The sequence below is a fragment of the Chrysochloris asiatica genome, unplaced genomic scaffold (genome assembly GCF_000296735.1).
Source record: "Chrysochloris asiatica unplaced genomic scaffold, ChrAsi1.0 scaffold00025, whole genome shotgun sequence".
Taxonomy (NCBI): Eukaryota; Metazoa; Chordata; class Mammalia; order Afrosoricida; family Chrysochloridae; genus Chrysochloris; species Chrysochloris asiatica.
In genome coordinates this window covers 18366887-18375376 of record NW_006408543.1, presented here as the reverse complement: position 1 = coordinate 18375376, position 8490 = coordinate 18366887, and positions in this window count along the sequence as shown.

The following is an 8490-nucleotide window of genomic DNA, read 5'->3' as shown; positions in this document are numbered from 1 at the left end:
AGAACAAACAAATCTGTGTTGGAAGAAATACAACTAAAATACTCCTTAGAAACAAAGACGGCCAGCCTTTGTGTCTCATACTTTGGACATATTTTCAGGAGGGACAAGTTCCTGGTGAAGGACATCATGCTCAGTAAAGTGGAAGGCCATCAAAAAAGAGAGTGACCCCCCCCCCACACCTCAATAAGATGGACTGGCACAGTGGTAGCAGCAATAGTGAGGATGGCGCAGGACCATGTGGTGTTTCACTCTGTTTACATAATGTTGCTATGGCAGCTATCAACAACAACCAACTCTTAAGTTTGCAATTGATCACACATGCAATAAAGATGTGTTGTTAATTACTAGTAATTAGAATATCAAGGTTGGAAACAAAAAGGAAGGACCCGTAGTTGGAAAATATGGCCTTGGTGAGAGAAATTATGCTGGAGATCACATGACAGATTTTGCAAGACTAATGACTTGTTCATTGTAAATGTCTTTTTCAAACAATATAAAAGGCAGCTATACACATGGACCTAACCAGATGAATGTACAGGAATCAAATTCACTACATCTGTGGGATGAGACAGTGGAAAGCACAATATAATCAAACCAAAACTAGGTCAGGGACAGACTGTAGAGCAGACCATTAATGGCTCATAGGCAAGTGCAAACACTCTAGTGGGTTAAGGAATGCTGATACTGTAGTGGTTATAAGTCAGGCTGCTAGTCTCAAGGTCAGCAGTTCAAAACTGCCAGTTTTTCTGCAGGAGAAAGATGAGGCTTTCTGCTCCCGTAAAGATTTACAGCCTTGGAAAATCCTATGCAGGGTCGCTATGAGTTGGAACTGACTCCACAACACAACAACACCACTACCACCATGCAAGTTCAGGGTAAAGCTGAAGAAAATTAAAACAAGTCCACGAGAGTAAAAATATGACATTGAACATATCCTATCTGAATTTCGAGACCATCTGAAGAACACTAATGACCAAAGACCAGAAGAGCTATTGGGTAAAATAAAAAACATTCAGAGAGAAAGCAAAAGGTTATTAAAAACACCAGAAAGAAAAGACAAAAATGCATGTCAGAAGAGACTCTGATACTTGCTCTGCAGCATAGAGATGCTGAAGTGAATGGAAGAAATGAGGAAGCAAAAAAGCTGCACAGAAAATGTCCAAGAGCAGCTCAAGAAGACAAAGCCATGTTTATAATAAAATGTTTAAAGAGCCGAAGTTATAAAACCCAAGGGGAAGAACACACTCAGCATTACTCAAGTTGAAAAACTGATGAAATATGAAAGCCTTGACTTGCAATAGTGAAGGATTCTATGGGAAAAATAATGAATGATGGAGAACACACAAAAAGATGGAAGGAATACAGAGTCACTGTGTCAAAAAGCAATGGTCAACGTTCAACCATTTCAAGAAGTAGCACATATGATCAAAACCACTGGTACTGAAGGAAGAAGTCCAAGGTGCACCGAAGACATAGGCAAAGAAGGCTCTGAGAATTGATGGAATACAAATTGAAATCTTTGAACAAACTGATGCATCAGAGGAGGTGCTCACTCATCTATGCCAAGGAATTTGGAAGACAGCTACCTGGCCAACCGAGTGGAAGAGATGTGTATTTGTGACCATTCCAAAGAGAGGTGACCTAAGAAAATACAGAAATCATCGAACAATATCATTAATATCCCATGCAAGTAAATTTTTGCTAAGGACTATTCAAAATGACTGTAATTGAAAATGACATTAACAGGAAACTGCCAGAAACTCAAACTGAATTCAGAAGAGGACCTGGAACTAGGGATATCATTGCTGACTTCAGATGGATATTGCCGGAAAGCAGGTAATACCGGAAAGATGTTTATTTGTGCTTTGATGACTATTCAAAGACTTTTGACTGTGTGGATCATGACAAGATATGGATAACATTGTGAAAAATGAGTATTCTAGAACACTTGCTTGTGCTCATGAGAAACCTGTACATAGACCAAGAGGCAGTCATTCGAACAGAACAAGGGGACACTGAATGGTTTAAAACTCAGGAAAGGTGTGCGCCAGGGTTGCATTCTTTCACCATACTTACTCAATCTGTATACTGAGCAAATAATCCAAGAAACTAGGTTATATGAATAAGAATGTGCCATCAGAATCTGTCTGGGCAGGACTGATGAAAGGAGATGGGGATAGCACTCATGTGGTACAATAGTGAATAATTACTATCAGGACTGATTGTGAGGGTTGGAAATGTAACAGTACACATTTTGTAGCAAAAGGAGGGGAGTGGTTGACTTTGCAGTCCAGGAGCAGAGGTCCCTGGGACCATCAGAAGAGAAAAGCAGAGTGTGGGACCCTACCCAGAGAAACAGAGATGCCAGAGATGGAGGCAGAGATGATAACGTGGAGAGATGGAGCGGCTGGGGACTTTAGACCCAGAGAGGAAGAGGGGCTGTGTGCTGACGACTGGGGGTCAGGCTTGCAGGGTATACCCTTTGGTCGGTTGATGATGCATGGAGGGGATTGTAACCATGGCAATGAAATGATATACGATAGGATGAATGTAAAGCTAATGTTCTCCCATGTAAATGATCACATAATTCACAATAAAACATTAAAAGAAAAGAATGTGGCATCAGGATTGGAGGAAGACTTATTTAACAGCTTGTGATATGCAGATGCTACAACCTTGATTGCTGAAAGCAAAGAAGACTTAAAATACTTACTGATGAAGATCAAAGACTGCAGTCTTCAGTATGGATTGCATCTCACAAAAATCCTCATCACTGGAGCAATACCTAACATCATGATAAATGGAGAAAAGATCGAAGTTGTCAAAGATTTCATTTTTCTGGGATCCAGTATCAACACTCATGGAAGCAGCAGTCAAGAAATCAAATGACATATTGCATTGGACAAATCTGTCGTACAAGACCTCTTTAAAGTGTTGAAGAGCAAAGATATCAGTTTGAGGACCAAAGTGCGCCTGACCCAAGCCATGTTTTCAATAGCCTCATATGCACGTGAATGTTAGACAGTGAATAAGGCAGACCATAGAAGAATTGATGCATTTGTTGCAGAAGAATAATGAAAATACTATGGATTTTCCAAAGGACAAACAAATCTGTGTTGGGAGAAGTACAATCAGAAAGCTCCTTAGAAGCCAGGATGAAGAGACTCTGTCTCTCATACTTTGGACATATTATCAAAACGGACCAATCCCTGGAGAAGGATATTACGTTTGATGACGTGGAGGGTCAGAGAAAGAGAGGCCTACCCCCAATGAGTTGGATTGGCACAGTAGCAGCAGCAATGGGCTTAAGGGTACCAATAATTGTGAGGTTGGCACAGGATTGGGCAGTGTTTCATCATGTTCTGCATAGTGTGACTGAGTCGGAGCCAACTGGAAGGTACCTAACAACCATAACACTGGATTACAATGAATTAGTTAATGCAAAACCAGACTGATTTGTTCTGCCCTCAGCAGGTATGTTTTTGTTGTTGTGTGTACACACAGCCTGAGAGTGCCTGGGAAAGCATAGCGCATGTTTTTAGCCAATAGATGAATTCGTTACCTACTGGTCCATCATAAGTTCCTAGCATGCGGAGATTCTGTCAGTTTGTTCCTCTCAGGATCTCCAGGGCTTTGGGCAAGTCTGGCATCCATAGTGGCCTTTTGATAAATAGGAGATGAAGCAAAGATGACTTCCCCACCTTCCTGCGACCCACCTGTCTTCCTGCTCGTGGGTTTCCAGGGACACCCCAGCCTGGGTTGTCTGACAACAGGAAGTCCTAGGTGGTCCATGCAGGCTTGTGTTCTTTCCCTTTGGAAGAGCCCTAAGGGGTTCAACTTTGTTGTACACACAAGGGAATGGAGACCCAAAGTTATGGTCAGTTGGTGGGGCAGTGGGGACAAGAGCACTAGGCTCTGGACCACTGTTCTTCCCTAGTGGACTCCCTCTTGGGTAACCTCCCAGGGCCCACTCCTCAGCTCAACCCCGGGCTTTTGTGTCTCCCGTTGCAAGCTTTTAAGAAATTAGTTTCACTTTCAAAAGCATCCCCCAGAATAGTCTGTGGTCAGCAGAAAGCTGCAGACAGCACTGCCTATTGCAGGCGGCGATGCTCCTTTCTCCATGGGCTGCAGCGGGGATGAATGGCTTGAGCATCTTGGTTACTGAGGGAGACAGTGGGTGTTACACCAGGCCTCACCACACCAGATATGGATCTGCTGGGGCAAAGGGGTCTTGTTAGAAAGACCAGAGTAGAAAACATGGCAGAATCAGAACAACTGGGGCAGTTTCTGCCCAGCATCCAGAGTCTTTGCCTTATGCGCCCATTTTTTGTTTGAGGAATGACCTCAAAATAGTGTCTCTTTGGTACCTGCACCACCCATACTTTTACTTGTTAAATTCTGCCCTTTGGGTCTCGTCATACTGACTCTCTGAGGGGCACGTCCTTCATGAGTGTTATTGTTCATTGTAATGGCCTGCTGATGTGGGAGCAAACTATGGAGACGCACCGTATCATTAGCCAAAACAAGGTCAGGGGTCACCTGTAGAACAGACCAGCCATTGCTCTCCTCCATCCGAGGACAGGGCATGCACCCGGCCTGGCAGATGGACTCCTTTCTCCCAGGTTGTTCAGTGTTACAGGGATGAAGGGGAAAAAGAACATATTCTCTCTCACACACGTATTACCACACACACGCACACTGATTCGCACACACTCACTCATACATTTGCATTTATTCGTTCACACACCGTCTCCCAGTCACACACATAACACTCTTATCACACATACTATCATATACACTCCTGTACACGAATTCACCTAAACACACTCATTCTCACATTCACATACATTGTTACATTCTTGTACATACACTAACACATACTCATACCCACACATTGTGCACCCATACATATCTTCACACAAACACACACACTCTCTCGCACCTTCACAAATTCACGCTCACACTCTGCATTCTGCTCATTCACAACCATGAATTGATGGTCCTGACCAGGTCCCATGGATCTGCCTTTTCTGAGGCTCTTTGTTCTTTCGTCCCATAGCTCTCCCAGTTTCCTTTATTGCTTTAGCATAGTGGTTATGAATCAGGCTGCTAACCTCTAGGTTGGCAGTTCGAAACCACCAGCTGTTCCACGGGAGAAAGATGAGGCATTCTGCTCCTGGAAAGATTTGCAGCCTCAGAAACCCTGTGCAGGGTCACTATGAGTCAGAATGGACTCCATGGCACATAACAACAACAACATTCAACAAAGAACCTGAGTGGAACTCCTGGCAAATTCTCTTTCTGTCCATCAGAGGTGGATTGACCCAATGGCCCTGGACCTGGACCCAGGCAGAGAGATGCTGTCTGCCGCAGTTCTGAGAGCTGTGAATAAAGAGAGCAGGAAAACCCACCTGTGTGGGTCAGATGAGCAGAGATCTTAATGTCTCCTCCCTGATATGCTTACTGTCAGGTGTCTTACATGGTGGAAACAGCTGACTCAGGACCATAGGCCACACATTCTGCCACATCCATGAGCCCACAGACCTTGCGGCCTTCATGAGTGAATGCACCCAGCTCCTCAAACTGACCTTTGTACACGCTGCCCTCACCCTGGGGATAATCTGGGTTAAAATTTTAATACCAGGTTGCCTCCTCTTACCAGTGGATCAGGGAAAGTTTTAACACAAGTTTGAGTGAATCCACCAGGCATGCTAATCTTGACACTGGTGGTCCCTCTGGATGCAGCAACTGTATGGTGATGACCGTTAGCTTTGGGCCCACAGCAATACCCTGGTGTCTGACCAGATCAGACACAGAAGTTGTGTCTAATTTTAACCCTCCTGGAACTGCCATTGATTCTAAGTACATGAGCAAACAGAAATGCTGTAGTTTAGAGGTTGTTGTTGAGTGTCGTTGAGTCATTTCTAACTCACAGTGACCCTGTATAGGGTTTCTGAGGAGCGGTTGGTGAGTTAGAACTGCCGACCTTATAGCCTAGTGCTTATCCTACCAAACCACACCAGGACTCCAGGTTGGGACTCTTATAATAATAGGTATCTGCAGAGGAGGCACCACCAGGAGGTCTGACGTTGTCTTTCTTGAGTTTAGTCATGGGCACACAATTCCTTATGCTTTTTTGGTACATCTGAAATATTTCATGATGATTTGGGGGCCATTTTATGTGGCCTAGGTGACCTTTTACAAGGGGTGTCTGTTTCCCATTTGACAGTTTATGCACAGATGGTCTCACGACATTAGCTATAATCCCCTCAGTGTATCAGTCCTCTTCCCATGTCCCCTCTGGGTTCCCGGTTTCCATTCACTCACATTTCCCCGCCCCTTACTGCTGTCTGAATTTTAGTTGGGAGCAAATGCTGCCCTTAGGGTCTTGTCTGGTTGACTATCTGAGGGCTACGCCCCTCACTGGTATTAGTTTTCACTTTACAATACACTCACCTCTGTCCAAACACATCCCCCCACACTCAGGGACCCTCAAATTCATCCACACACACACATACTCGCTCTCGCATCCACACACACATTCTTGCACACACTTATTAACACACACTCTCATGCTCACACGCGACCCTCACACAAACACACACATATACATGCTCACTTTCACACTCTCCATTCATACTTGCTCACACTCACTCACGGGCACTACCATTGTGTTAGCCTCTCTGGGATGAGACCCACAGTGGAGAAGCTCAATATCATCAGCCAAAACTAGGCCAGGGTCCGACTATGGAATAAACCATCAGCTACTCATATGCAAGTTCAGGTTGAAGCTGAAGACAATGAAAAGTAGTCCACATGAGCCAAAATACAACCTTGAGTATATCCCATCTGAATTTACAGACCAGTTCAAGAATAGATTGGATACATCAGACACGAATGTCCAAAGACGAGAGGAATTGTGGAATGACATCAAGAATATCATCCACGAAGAAATCAAAAGGTCATTTAAGAGAGATGAAAGAAAGGACCAAAGTGGATGCCAGAAGAGACTCTGAAACTTGCTCTTGAATGTGGAGACATTTCATTGGAAGAAATAGTGAAGTAAAAAGAGCTGAACAGGAAATTTCAAAGGACAGCTCAAGAAGACAAAGTATTACAATGAAATGTGTAAAGACCTGGAGTTAGAAAGTCCAAAGGGAAGAACATGTTAAGTATTTCTCAAGCTGAAGGAACTGAAGAAGAAACTTCAAGCCTTGCTTTGAAATATTGAAAGACTTTATGGGCAAAAATCTTTTCTAATTTATAGCTTTCACTCATTCTTAGTAATGATGGGAAATCTGATGTGATTTATTATCAAATTACAGCTAGTACATGGAGTCCTGGTGTTGTGACACTATCAGATAATCATTGGACTGCTAACTGCAAGGCCATTGGTTCAAATCCAATAGTTGCTTCTTGGAGGGTTGCTATGAATTGGAACCAACTCAACAACACTCAACAACAACAACTTATACCATGGGGAAAATATTGAATGGCATGTTGTTGTTGTTGTTAAGTGTTGTTGAGTTGGTTCCAACTCACAGCAACCCTGTATAGGGGTTCCAAGGAGCAGCTGGTGAGTTTGAACCAACTACCTTGTAATTCAAACTGAGCTTGTGGTCCTGTGTATATCCTACTAGAAGTATCTGTGGTCCAGTGTTTATCCTATAAGAAGTATCAGAATGGGATGGAAGGACTGTACCAAAAAGAATTGGTCAGCAGTCAACCATTTCAGGAGGTAGCATATGATCAAGAGCTCATGGTACTGAAGAAGAAATCCCAGCTGCACTGAAGGCATAGGTGAAAAATAAGGATCCAGGAACTGATGGAACACAAACTGAAATCTTCAAGCAAACTGATGCAGTGCTGACGGTGCTCACGTATCTATGCCAACAAATTTGGCTACCTGGCCAATCAACTGGAAGACATCCATATTTGTGTCCATGCCAAGAAAGATGACCCAACAGAATGTGGAAATTACTGCACAATATCATTAATATCATATGCAAATAAAACTTTGCTGAAGATCATTTTTAAATGGTTGCAGCTCACCAGTTGCTCCTTGGAAATCCTATACAGAGTCACTATGGGTTGGAATCTACGCGACAGCATTTAACAACAACAGTACATGGACAGGGAGCAGCCAGAAATTCAAACTAGATTAAGAAGAGAATGTGGAACGAGGAATATCATTGCTGGATTATCATTAGATATCATTAGATGGATCTTGGCTAAAATCAGAGAATACAAAAATGATGTTGATATGTGATTTATTGACTATGCAAAGGCATTCGACTCTGTGGATCGTAACAAATTAATGGGTAACATTGTGAAGAATGGAAATTCCAGAACACTTCATTGTGCTCATGAGGAACCTGTTCATAGACCAAGAGGCAGGTATTTGGACAGTATCATCCAGGTACTGAATGGTTTAAAATCAGGAAAGGTGTGCTCCAGGGTTGAATTCTTTCACCATACTTACTCAACCTG